Raw genomic sequence first — 14,965 nt, forward strand, 5'->3', positions numbered from 1 at the left:
ATGAATTATATTGTACATCAAAGTATTTTTGGATCACCTGTATTGGTATAGAAAATTACACTTCAAAACAAACCAATTATGGCCAGTGATACACAGCATATAGAAGAAAGAATAAATGTCATTAATTAGCTCCAAAAATGTCTGAATCCTGGTGGTCCATGATCTCACACTGCTGATAGAGTGAACCAGCAGATGGTGTTGGAATGGACAGTTGGAAAACCCCACTAGTCTGGAGCCAGAAGTTGTCTGATGACACTCACTCACCTTACCTGCACAATCCAAACCACAGGCCCACATTTTTATGGTCGCAAGACTCATGGTTGGTTTGCTTCTTTATGCGTCTCCCGCATAGCAAGCTGGCTGTCTTCCTTCAATTACCTCCCATAAATGTATACATGCATTGGGAAATCATTGTTGAAGGGATGGGAAATACAACACTATTACGATATTAAGTCAAAGAAATATGTCAATTCAATTGAGGAAACATGTTTGACATCAAAACAGTGTGATAAAGGTTTGAAATTATAGTACAAACAGTATGGAATACAACATTGTATAGAGGCCTCCTCTACTGTACATAGAATTGGGCTGCAGACAACAGCCCATGGTCTATGTTGTAATATCTGTTGTCTGAACACTAAACAACCCACTCTTACATTCCCACACACATCATGATGTATCAGGCCAGGGACAGCTGACAGGGTTGGGGAGGCGACTCAAAACTCAGAAAGTGAGATAAACAAGTTAATTCAATTTGGGTTAATATGTGGAGGTTGCAAATTGAATCAGCCATTGTAATTCTAAATTGTGTGGCAAGCTAAATGGGAAAACAGATCACAGAGAGGGGATAGCTGTAGAAAGACATGGTTGATAAATAGAACGAAGCCAGTTGACAATGGCAACCTGAGACGCATCAGCTGAGATTGCAACAATTAAGTGCTAGTTTCTAATACCTACCTTGTTTGGCAGTTTATTTAAGCTGACTGGTTCTGCTCACACACCCTGCTGCTAGTATGCATTAGCTTTTTTTGCTGCTGCTGTAACCACATGTACTCGCTATGCTAATGTTTTCTGATATGAAATGTTCTTTGTGAACGCTCGCTAGCTGTGTTTGAACCTCGCACGCGTCGTTTAATATGCTCATGTTGCAATGTTTGGCTGCTGTGAGGATGTCATTGATTGCGAGCGTCAAGCATTACATTTGACATTGTCATTTAACAGATGCTCTTATACGGGGGGGGGGGGGGGGGGTGCGATTATTAAAGACTCTTTGAAGAGGTAGGGTTACATATGTTTTCAGGAGATGGGCAAGGACTGACCTAGCTTCAGGGGGAAGCTCGTTCCACCATTGGGGTGCCAGGACAGAGAAGAGCTTTGACTAGGCTGAGCGGGAGCTGCCGTCCTGTAGAAGTGGGAGGACCAAGACACAAGAGATGGCAGAATGGAGTAGGGGTGTAAGGGGTGTAGGGTTTGAGCATAGCCTGAAGGTAGGGAGGGGCGGTTCCTCTTGCTGTTCTGTAGGAAAGTACCATGGTCTTGTAGTGGATGTGAGCTTTGACTGGAAGACAGTAGAGTGTGCGGGGTGACATGGGAGAACCTCTGGATAAGTTGCAGGGGTTTGATGGCACAAGCAGGGAGCCCAGTCAATATCAGGTTACAGTAGTCCAGACGGGAGATGACAAGTGCCTGGATTAGGACCTGCGCCACTTCCTGTGTGAGGTAATCCTAATTTGCTTCAGGGGCGCTGTACTACTATGGGTGACCCTGTAAAACAACACATTTCACTGCACGTATCTGCTGTATGTGACAATACAACATATTTTTGTGTAGCATGAACCTGCAGGAGCGAGTCACTGCTTTGATGTTTGCAAAGAACACACCAAGGTTCTTTGCTCTCTGGGAGGGTGACACCATGGAGTTGTCAATCATGATGGAGAGGTCTTGGAGCGGGCAGGCCTTAGCCCAGAGGAAGAGCATCTCTGTCTTGTCAAGGTTGAGCTTGAGGTGGTGGGCCGACAACCAAGCGGGCAGGCAGAGATGAGACTGGGTGTCAAAAATAGTTGAGTGTCAGAGGGGTCGAGTGTTTCTTGTGGAGAAGAGAGTCTCTGGCCATTTTGAAGTCAGAGGGGATGCCGCCAGTGGTCAGGGATGAGTTGATGAGGGAAGTGAGGAATGGGAAAATGTCTACAGAGATGGTCTGGAAGAGGGGATGGGGTCGAGCGGGCAGGTTGTTGCGTGGCTGGACCTCACTAGCCGCAGGATGTCATCTGGAGAGAGAGGAGAAAGAGGTCAAGGTGTAGGGTAGTTATATGTGAGTGGGAACAAAAGACTCAAAAAGGCTGAATGAGGAGCGAATGTCATCAACCTTCTTTTCAAAGTGGTTGACAAAGTTGTCCACAGAGAGGGAGGTGAGGGTGAGGGGTGAGGGGGTGGAGGATTAAAGAGGTGGAAAATTGTTTCCTAGGGCTACAAGCAAAAGCTTGAAATGTAGAGTGATACAGTGGCTTGCCAAAGTATTTACTGCCCTTGGCATTTTTCCAATTTTGTTGCCTTACAACCTGGAATTAAAATATATTTTTGGGGGGTTTGTATCATTTGATTTACACAACATTCCTACCACTTTGAAGATGCAAAATATTTCTTATTGTGAAACAAACAAGAAATAAGACATAAAACTGAAAACTTGAGCGTGCATAACTATTCACCCCCAGAAAGTCAATACATTGTACCTTTTGCAGCAATTACAGCTGCAAGTCTCTTGGGGTATGTCTCTGTAAGCTTGGCACGTCTAGCCATTGGGATTTTTGCCCTTTCTTCAAGGCAAAACTGCTCTAGCTCCTTCAAGTTGGATGGGTTCCGCTGATGTACAGCAATGGTTAGCAATAGCCTAGTGGTTAGAGCATTGGGCTAGTAACCGAAAGGTTGCAAGTTCGAATCCCAGAGCTGACAAGGTCAAAATCTGTTGTTCTGCCCCTGAGCAAGGCAGTTAACCCACTGGGTGCCGTGGATGTCGATTATGGCAACCCCCCGCACCTCTCTAATTCAGAGGGGTTGGGTTAAATGCAGAAGACACATTTCAGTTGAATGCATTAAGTTGTACAACTGACTAATAAGTCCCCTTAGCTCCTTCAGCATTATCTTTGTTGCCTCTCTGATTAATGCCCTCCTTGCCTGGTCTGTGAGTTTTGGTGGGTGGCCCTCTCTTGGCAGGTTTGTTGTGGTGCCATATTCTTTCCATTTTTTAATAATGGATTTAATGGTGCTCTGTGGGATGTTCAAAGTTTCTGATATTTTTTATAACCAAACCCTGATCTGTACTTCTCCACAACTTTGTCCCTGACCTGTTTGGAGAGCTCCTAGGTCATCATGGTGCCGCTTGCTTGGTGGTGCCCCTTACTTAATGGTGTTGCAGACTCTGAGGCCTTTCAGAACAGGTGTGTATATATATATATATATATATATATATACACATATACACACACACACACACACACACACACACACACACACACACACACACACACACACACACACACACATACTGAGATCATGTGACACTATAATAAAGTCCACCTGTGTGCCAACTAACTAATTGTGACTTCATTTTTTACATTTCAAACATTTGGACTATTTTGTGTATGTCCATTACATGAAATCCAAATACAAATCCATTTAAATTACAGGTTGTAATGCAACAAAATAGGAAAATCGCCAAGGGGGATGAAGGAGGGGAGGGCTGAGCCGGTTGGGAGGAAAGGGGACAGTGTGAGTCATAGGATGCAAAAAGGGAGGAGAGTAGGGTCGAAGAGGCAGAATCAATAGACAGGAGAGAGAAGTATTTAGCAGAAGGGAGAGATGATAGCATAGAAGGAGAGAGTAGTGGGAGAGAAAGAGCAAAGTTTGCAAAGGCTCATGACCATTTGGGTAGGGGCTGAGTGGGTAGGGTTGGAGGAGAGATGGGGAGAAAAATAAAGAATTGAGTGATCAGAGACCAGTGAGATTAGTAGGCGAACAGCCTCTAGTAAAGATGAGGTCAAACCTATTGCCTGTGTTGTGAGTAGGAGGGGACAGGGAAAGGGTGAGGTCTAAAAAGGGGCAAAGAATGAAGATTTATGAAAGGCAGATGTTGGGAGGCAGACGTTGCCCAGTACGATGAGCCATCGTCAGGAAGTGTGCTTATCAAGGTGTCAAGCTCATTAAGGAACTCCAACGGCACGTGGTGGGTGATAGATGACAACAATGTTAAGCTTGAGTGGACAAGTGACAGTGACAGCATGACATTGAAATGAGGAGATGGACAGATGAGTGAGGGAGAAAATAGAAAATCTCCACTTTAGAGAAATGAGTAGCCCTGTGCCACCACCGTGACGACCAGATGCTCGGACATGTCTTCAGAGAACATGTCTTCCGATGGAGAGCAGCAGTGTTTTTCTGGGATGATCCTTGTCTCCGTCACAGCCAAAAAGTCAAGCATAGGCTGAGATGAACTCGCCATTCTTGACCACAGATCAAAGACCAGGAATTCCACACGGGTTGGGTGCGCAGAGTACACTAAAATAGAAGGGTTTGAGCATCTGTAAATCAAATTTTATTTGTCACATGCACCGAATACAACAGGTGTAGACCTTACAATGCTTATAAGCCCTTAACCAACAATGCAGCTAAAAAAAATACGTACAATAAATAAAAGTAACAAATTAAAGAGCAACAGTAAAATAACAATTGCGAGGCTATATACAAGGGGTACTGGTACAGAGTCAATGTGTGAGGGCACCGGTTAGTTGAGGTAATTTGTACATGTAGGTAGAGTAATAAACAGAGTAGCAGCAGCGTAAAGGGGGGGGGGGGGGGGGGGGGGCAATGCAAAAAGTCTGGGTAGCCATTTGATTAGATGTTCAGGAGTCTTATGGCTTGGGGGTAGAAGCTCTTTAGAAGCATCTAGGACCTGGACTTGGTGCTCCGGTACCGCTTGCCCTGCCGTAGCAGAGAGAACAGTCTATGACTAGGGTGGCTGGAGTCTGACAATTTTTTGGGCCTTCCTCTGACACAGCCTGGTATAGAGGTCCTCGATGGCAGGAAGCTTGGCCCCAGTGATGTGCACACAATTCCCTCTGTAGTGCCTTGCGGTCAGAGGCCGAGCAAGGCACCATGCAACCAGTCAGGATGCTCTCGATGGTGCAGCTGTAGGACTTTGAGGATCTGAGGACCCATGCCAAATCTTTTCAGTCTCCTGAGGGGATTAGGTTTTGTTGTGCCCTCTTCACGACTGTCTTGGTGTGCTTGGACCATGTTACTTTGTTGGTGATGTGGACACCAAGGAACTTGGAACTCTCAACCTGCTCCACTACAGCCCCGTTGATGAGAATGGGGGCGTGCTCGGTCCTCCTTTTGCTGTAGTCCACAATCATTTCCTACAGGAAGAGGAGCTAACAGGTATAGAAAACACACACATAGTTGACAAAAATACAAAAGAGCTAAATGAGAATCTGAAAATAACTAGGTAAAAATACTCAAGTGAGAGAGTGGAGCCTTCTCTCTTTCCTTCCTAGAACAACTCGGCAGAACCGTGTTTGTTTTGGCGACGAGACCGCTGCTGACACGACCGCCGCTTACAGCTGCCACTGAGAAAACAGGGGATGCTGAAGTACTAATATTAACCTCTCTGGGGTATGTGGAACGCTAGCGTCCCATCTGCGGGACACACTATTCAACAGCCAGTGAAATAGCAGGGCGGCAAATTCAAAACAACAAAAATCTCATAATTCAAATTTCTCAAACATACAACTATTATATCCCATTTTAAAGATACTCGTTAATCCAACCACATTGTCCAATTTCAAAAAGGCTTTACGGCGAAAGCATAACATTAGATTATGTTAGGACAGCACCTAAACAAGAAAAACCACACAGCCATTTTCCAAGCAAGGAGAGGCGTCACAAAAACCAGAAATACAGCTAAAATTAATCACTAATCTTTGATGATCCTCATCAGATGGTACTCATAGGACTTCATGTTACACAATACATGTATGTTTTTCTCGATAAAGTTCATATTTATATCCAAAAAAACCATTTTACATTGGCGTGTAATGTTCAGAAATGTTTTGCCTCCCAAAACTTCTGGTGAATGAGCACATCAATTTACCGAAATACTCATCATAAACGTTGATAAAATATTCAACAGTTATTTAAAGAATTATAGATACACTTTTCCTTAATGCAACCGCTGTGTCAATTTTCAAAAAAGCTTTATGGCGAAAGCAAAGTTTGCAATAATCTGAGTACAGCGCTAACAAGCCATACAGATACCCGCCATTTTGGAGTCAACAGAAATGACAAAAATTACATTATAAATATTCACTTACCTTTGATGATCTTCATCAGAATGCACTCCCAGGGATCCCAGTTCCAGAATAAATGTTTGTTTTGTTCGATAAAGTCCATCATTTATGTCCAAATACCTCCTTTTTGTTCGCGCGTTTAATCCACAACTCCAAATGCAGGAAGCGCGCGCAAAATGTCACAACAAAAAGTTTAAAAAAAATTATATTTACATTCGTAGAAACATGTCAAACGATGTATAGCATCAACCTTTAGGATGTTTTTATCATAAATCTTCAGTAATATTCCAACCGGACAATTCCAATGTCTTCAAAAAAGAAAAGGAACACATTTCACTCTCACGTGAGTGCGCCACTGAACTCATGTCATTTTCTCAGTCATCTGACTCCAGGACCTCTTGTTCTCTCCCCATTCACAGTAGAAGCATGAAACAACATTCTAAAGACTGTTGACATCTAGTGGAAGCCTTAGGAAGTGCAAAATTAACCCTAAATCACTGTATACTGTATAGGCAATCACTTGAAAAACTACAACCTCAGATTTCCACACTTCCTGGTTGGATTTTTCTCAGGTTTTTGCCTGCCATATGAGTTCTGTTATACTCACAGACATCATTCAAACCTCAGAGTGTGCATATCCTACCTTCTGAGCCTGAGTAGCAGGCAGTTTACTACGGGCACGCCTTTCATCCGGACGTCAAAACACTGCCCCCTACCCTAGAGAAGTGAATTGCTAATTGCCTAGCAGAGCTGAAGGGCACACCTCCCGGTATTAATTGCTGATTGCCTAGTACAGAAGAAACCACTCCCTTCCAATACAGCTACTGATTGCCAAACAACAACAGTTACAAATTGCTCTGCCCCTTAATACTGGATGATGTGTCAACAATCAGTTGCAAGTGATGAGCAGTCAGAAAATCACACACCAAGTAGGCTACTGAGAAGACAGACAGTACTCAAAATAGCCAACATCAGATTAAGACAAACATTTGATTAATCACTCCTGGAGATATCAGGAGTCCTCTAGCTAAAGATTGAGCCATGTTGCTGCTCTACTGTTGTCAGGCAATAGCCGGCTACAACTAGCTAAGTAGAATTAGTGTCTGGAGTATACTTTGTTTGTTCCCAATGCCAGCTTTCGGGCAGAGTCTGTGCGCTCACTCGGTGAACACACACCCCATCATGGGGAATAATCTCTTGTCCATACAAGGAGGAAGTAGCCTATGCTAGGTTAGCTATACAGCCTATGTGTCGATACACACTGAGTGAGTAGCAATGTTTTCTGATCATGAGCAGGAGATGTTGCTTAGCGCAGTGATTCGACAGTATTTCTGTCTCCATGCGGCCGTTAATTTGTTTAGTGCAGCGTCAATATCGATAGTAGCTATCACTGTTTGTCGAGCAGCTCAGGAGACCGCTGCAAGGCACACCATCAGCGCAGCAGTCACACTTTAAATGTTGTACAAATTATTTCTGAATATTCTTTGGAACCTTATCCCTTTACAAGGTTTAAGCTAGAAACATATTTAACTTCATTTGCAGACTGTTCTGGATTAGTGTGCTTGTATAGATACAATTCTGGTGCTTTCTGCTCTGAGCAAATCAGAGTATCTGCTGTCTTATTAGTGCATACTGTTTCAGGCCATTTGTCTGCAGGTCATCATCCTTACATGCAGCATTAGGTTAAGGCTCTGATTTATTATCCATGTTCTAATCATATGTCATGCATTTTACATATGTAGTTCCTCCCTGTCAGTCCATCTTTGCGTTCTAGTAGTATTGTATGCCAATTGTAGTGATCACTTCATTCTAGTCATGATGTACAGTGCCTTCAGAAAGTATTCCTATCCCCTTTACTTTTTCCACTTTTTGTTGTATTACAGCCTGAATTTAAAATGGATTCAATTGAGAATTTGTGTCACTGGCCTACACACAATACCCCATAACGTTAAAGTGGAATTGTAGAAACAAATACAAAACGAAAAGGTGAAATGTCTTGAGTCAAAAACGATTCAACGCCTTTGTTATGGCAAGCCTAAATAGGTTCAGGAGTCAAAATGTGGTTAACAAATCACTTAATATGGACTCATTCGGTGTTAACATGATTTTTGAATGACCACCCCTATCAATGTGCCCCACACACACAATTACAGTGCCTTCGTGTTGGCATGTGGACTAATATGTTGTTGAATTGTGTTCTTACACTGGTACAGTCATGCCCTATGAGAGATGTATGACTGCGCATGTGCGAAAATAAATAAAGTGCATTTTCCCCCGTTCTGGTTGAAACACCAATGATGAACATGTGTGTTTATTCCTCCGTTAAGTAAACCGGTATTCCTGTCCTGAAGATGTCAGCACCAACAGGTTATGGGCCCAGGAGGGAACATGGAAGCCGATGGAATAGATTATATTTCGACGGAGATGAAAAAAACTACGAGTTATGGGAGACAAAGTTTTTGGGGCACTTGCGTTTGCTTGGGCTAAAGGCCGCCATATTGAGCGTGGATGAAGATGAAGAAGACGGAGAGAAAAATGAAGAAGCCTACGCCGAATTGATACAGGTTTTGGATGATAAAAGTCTTTCCCTGATAATGAGAGAAGCAGCAGATGATGGGAGAAAAGCGTTAAAGATATTGAGGGAACATTATGCAGGTAAAGGGAAGCCACGTGTGATTAGCCTCTACACTGAACTAACTTCTCTTCAGAAAGCCGCTGACGAAAGTGTTACGGACTATATCATTCGTGCTGAGACGGCTATTACAGCACTGAGAAATGCTGAAGAGACTTTAAGTGATGGGCTGTTGATTGCAATGATTCTGAAAGGTTTGCCCGAATCATTTAAGCCGTTTGCCATCCACATTACGCAGAGTGACGAGCCGACAACTTTTGGCAAGTTCAAAACCAAGTTGAGGAGCTATGAAAGCACCGAGAAGTTTAGCGCCATTTCCACTGACGACAACGTGATGAAGGCAAGTAACATTAAAGTTAGCTGGCCAAGAGGGAGAGATAAAGGGACCGAGATAACCTGCTTCAACTGTGGCCAGAAAGGGCACAAGGCCCGGGAATGTACCGTTACTGGAGAGCGCAAAGAACGGAGACAGTGGTGTAGTTTTTGCAAGAGATCCACTCATACTGACGCAAATTGCAGACGAAAAAGAAGAGACAATGTGAAACAAGCAACAGATGCTGAAAGCCACACATTTGCATTCAGAATAAGTGACTGTCAGGTTAGTGGACTGAAACAGAAAGGGCTGATGGTTGATACGGGAGCAACGTCACATATAGTCACGGACATCGGGAAGTTTAAGGAGTTTGACGAGACTTTCAAACCGGAAAAACATTCCGTGGAGCTGGCTGACGGAACAAGAACGAATGGTGTCGCGGAGAGGAGAGGTGCAGCGGAGGTTTACCTGAGAGACAACACGGGTCGTCGGGTAAAAACAACGCTGACGAAGGCGCTGTACGTGCCGTCGTTTCCACAGGACATTTTCTCTGTTAAAGCAGCGACAGCCAACGGAGCTTCAGTCAACTTTCGACAGGGGTGTAACAAGCTCATCCACAAGAACGGTACCACTTTTGACATCAAGGAGTACGATAGACTTTACTATCTTAACACTGTAAGTGATGAAAATGATGATGGATGTCATGGGTGCTATGATATTCACACATGGCACAAAATTCTTGGCCACTGTAATTTTGAGGATGTGTCAAAGTTAGAAAATGTGACAGAGGGAATGAAAATCACAGGTAAGATTGACAAATCTACCCTCAACTGTGAAATCTGCACTCAGGGAAAATTTGTTCAGAGCAGAAACAGAGAGCCTGATGAAAAGGTAAAAGCGGCTCTTGAGCTTGTGCACACTGATTTGGCTGGCCCTATTGAGCCAGAGGCGAAAGATGGGTTCAGATATACTCTAGCATTTACGGATGATTATTCAGGGGCAGTTTTTGTGTATTTCCTAAAAGCAAAGAGTGATACTGTAAAAGCTACTGAGAAGTTTATTGCTGATGTGGCCCCTTATGGGAAAATAAAGTGTGTCAGGTCAGATAATGGCACAGAATTCACAGCCAAAGAGTTCCAGTCACTGCTCAGTAAGAACGTCATAAGACATGAAACTTCAGCCCCTTACTCACCCCATCAAAATGGGACCGCTGAGAGAAATTGGAGAACACTGTTCGAAATGGCAAGATGCATGCTACTTGAAAGCAACCTACCAAAGAACTTGTGGACATATGCTGTAATGACTGCTGCAGTAATTCGCAATAGGTGTTACAATAAGCGTGTAGGACAGACTCCACACTACATGTTTACTGGGAGAAAGCCTGATCTTTCAAAGATGAAAGAATTTGGATCTGTTTGCTATGCATATAGACAGAACAAGAAAAAGTTAGACTCAAGATGTGAAAAGGGTATTTTTGTCGGGTATGATAAAAATAGTCCAGCATACCTAGTCTACTACCCAGACACTGGGAAAGTTCTTAAAAACAGATTAGTCAAGTGTGTTACAAAAGGTGTAGTCGAACACCAAACTCAGACAGATTTGGAAAACAGTGATGATCTTCATGGGGAGAGATTTGAAAACCCCATGCCGAAAGCCAAGATGGCAGATCAAAACTCAGAAGAGACACAAGATGTGCAAATTGAGACTTCAGATGGTCAGAGTCCACGCTATCCAGACAGAGCGAGGAAGAAACCCCAGTACTTAAAAGACTATGAGTGTAAAGTGAAATGTGATGACCAGATACCACCTAGTGTTGACTACTGCTACAGAGTAATGTGCAATGCACCACAAACCTTCAAAGAAGCAATGATTTCACCAAAATCAGAGATTTGGGCTACTGCTATGAAGGAGGAGATGGATTCCCTTAGGGAAAATGATACATTCACATTAACCACACTGCCAGAGGGTAAAAATGCAGTGGGGGGCAGGTGGGTCTATGCGGTCAAAAACAATTCAGATGAGACTGAGACATACAAGGCAAGATATGTTGCAAAGGGGTATAGTCAAGTGGCAGGAATAGACTATAAGGAGACTTTTTCTCCAACTGCAAATATGACATCAGTACGCTGTTTGATGCAGCTAGCAGCTCAGTATGACTTAGAGTTACATCAGATGGATGTCAAAACAGCATATCTACATGCTCCTATTGACTGTGAAGTGTACATGGAGCAACCAGAGGGTTTTGAAGTCAGGTCAGATACAGGTGAGCAACTAGTCTGTAAACTGAACAAGTCATTGTACGGCCTGAAACAGTCAGGAAGGAACTGGAACAAAATGTTGCATGATCACCTTAGTGAAAATGGTTTTACACAGAACCCAGCTGATCACTGTGTTTATAACAAACAAACTGCAACAGAAAGGATCATTTTGATAATTTGGGTCGATGATCTAATTATCGCTGCTAGTGATAGTGACTCACTCACAAGTGTAAAAGAAATGTTAAGTGAAAAATTTAAGATGAAAGATCTTGGGAGGCTTGGACATTTCCTAGGCATTGATTTTACACAAAGTGAAGGGAAAATAACGATGAACCAAACAAGGTACATAACAAAGATACTGGAAAGGTTTGGTATGTCAGACTGTAAGACAAGGTCAACACCATGTGAACAAAAACTAAACTTTGATGGTGATGGTGAACTTATTGATTCAAAAAGGTATCGTGAAGTGATAGGCAGCTTGATATATGTGATGACATGTACAAGACCGGATATCAGTTGGATTGTCAGCAAGCTGTCACAATACCTATCAGAACCAAAAGAGCAACACTGGATAACAGCTAAACATGTGTTGAGGTACTTGAAGGGAACAATGAATCAGGAGTTGTGTTACAAAAAGGGGGTGGAAAAACTCAACCTCGTAGCATATAGTGATGCTGATTGGGCAGCAGATCAAAGTGACAGACGAAGCATAACAGGGTATTGTTTTAGTTTAACTAAATGTGGACCTGTCATTTCATGGAGGTCTAAGAAGCAGCCAACAGTAGCTTTATCTACATGTGAAGCAGAGTACATGGCACTGGCTGCTACTACACAAGAAAGTTTGTACCTTGTACAGTTATTGGGCGAGATGGATAGTGAGTGCCAATATACACCAGTAACAATCTTTGAAGATAACCAAGGTGCAATTGCTCTGTCAAAGAACCCAGTATGTCGTCAGAGATGTAAACATGTCGACATCAGATATCATTTCATTCGATCTGCACTCAGTGATGGTAAAATAAGTATTGAATATTGTCCAACGGCAGACATGGCTGCAGATGTTTTGACTAAACCTGTAACGAAGTTCAAAAATGAAAAATTCTTGGGTTACATGTTTGGAATATAAACTGACATTTGTGAGATGAATAACTGTAAGCTAAATGTGTTGATAAAGTTAGGTTGAATACGACTTGTACAGTATAAGAGCAAGTGGGGGTGTTGGCATGTGGACTAATATGTTGTTGAATTGTGTTCTTACACTGGTACAGTCATGCCCTATGAGAGATGTATGACTGCGCATGTGCGAAAATAAATAAAGTGCATTTTCCCCCGTTCTGGTTGAAACACCAATGATGAACATGTGTGTTTATTCCTCCGTTAAGTAAACCGGTATTCCTGTCCTGAAGATGTCAGCACCAACACTTCGGAAAGTATTCACACGCCTTGACTTTTTCCACATTTTGTTGTGTTACAGCCTGAATTTTAAATGGATTAAATTGAGAAATTTGTGTCACAATAGCCCATAATGTCAAAGTGGAGTTACGTTTAGACATTTTTACAAATTAATTAGAAATGAGAAGCTGAAATGTCTTGAGTCAATAAGTATTCAACTCCTTTGTTATGGCAAGCCTAAATAAGTTCATGAGTAAAAATGTGCTTAATAAGTCACATAATAAGTTGCATGGACTAACTCAGTGTGTAGCCCTTTCCTGCAGTCAAATGACCTAGTGGCCTCATGGGTGGATGTTAATAATATAATTAAGAAACATTATTTTTTTTAAACTTCTGAAAATCCTGTGTTTCTATGTCAAACGGTTTTGTTATATTTCAGTCTTCTGTGATGTACATGAAGTGTAATATTGGGATGCGAACTCAAAATGAAATACATTTCAACTCTGTCTTACATGGTGCAGGTGTCATTTTTGTAAGCCCATAACCATGTGTGTGGTGTATACTTTTGTTTCAAAATAGATTTGTTTAAGACTACACTCTAAAAGAAAAGGTTCCTAGAGTATCCTTTAGGGGTTCTTCAAATTGAAACTGTGGGGGTATCATGACTGTAAGGGTGTTTAACTGGCGGCAGAGAAGTCAGACCAGGAGAGAAATAACTGTGTTTCCAACGGTGCAGTTTATTCACAAAAAACCCACCGTAAAACATAATAATAAAAATCAATGGGTAACATAACCCGACGCACACCAGTACAGACGTACACAAACACTTACAATAAACAATCTCCGACAAGGACATGAGGGGAAAAAGAGGGTTAAATACACAACATGTAATTGATGGGATTGGAACCAGGTGTGAAGGAAGACAAGACAAAACCAATGGAAAATGAAAAATGGATCAGTGATGGCTAGAAGGTCGGTGACGTCGACCGCCGAACACCGCCCGAACAAGGAGAGGGACCGACTTCGGCGGAAGTCGTGACGATGACACAAGGCAAGACACAGATGCAGACACAGGAGGCAGATGGTTGGAGTCTTACAATATTTATTAATGCAATAGGGGAAGGAAAGATAATGGTCGTGGACAGGCAAAAGGGTCAAAACCAGTTCAGTCCAAAAGGTACCGAAGGGCAGGCAGAATCAAGGTCAGGGCAGGCAGGATGATCAGGCAGGCGGGAAAGTAGTCCAGAGTCAGGCAGGGGTCAAAACCAGGAGGACTATCAAAAGAGAATAGCAAAAGGAGTACGGGAAAAACACGCAGGTTGACTTGACTAACATACAAGATGAACTGGCACAGAGAGACAGGAAACACAGGGATAAATACACTGTGGAAAATAAGTGACACCTGGAGGGGATGGAGATATTCACAAGAACAGAATTATAGATACAGAACTCCTCTATGCACTCGATATGTCCGATTTTAAAATAGCTTTTCGGTGAAAGCACATTTTGCAATATTCTCAGTAGATAGCCCAGCCATCACGGCTAGCCATTTAGACACCGACCAAGTTTAGCCCTGACCAAACTCCGATTTACTATTACAAAAGTTTGATTACCTTTGGTGTTCTTCGTCAGAATGCACTCCCAGGACTGCTACTTCAATAACAAATGTTGGTTAGGTTCAAAATAATCCATAGTTATGTTCAAACAGCGGTGTTTTGTTCGTGCGTTCAAGACACTATCCGAAGTGTAAGTAAGGGTCACGAGCATGGCGCAATTCGTGACAAAAGATTTCTAAATATTCCATTACCGTACTTCGAAGCATGTCAACCGCTGTTTAAAATCCATTTTTTGCCATTTTTCTCGTAAAAAAGCGATAATATTCCGACCGGGAATCTGCGTTTAGGTAAACAGACGAAAGAAAACAAAGCATGAGGTCGACTCGGGCACGCGCCTGAGTCTCACAGTACTGTAACCAGCCACTACCCAAACGCGCTCCTTTTTTTCAGCCAGAGCCTGCAAAGCCACGATT

The sequence above is a fragment of the Salmo salar genome, chromosome 15, assembly GCF_965601325.2.
Source record: "Salmo salar chromosome 15, fSalSal1, whole genome shotgun sequence".
Classification (NCBI taxonomy): Eukaryota; Metazoa; Chordata; class Actinopteri; order Salmoniformes; family Salmonidae; genus Salmo; species Salmo salar.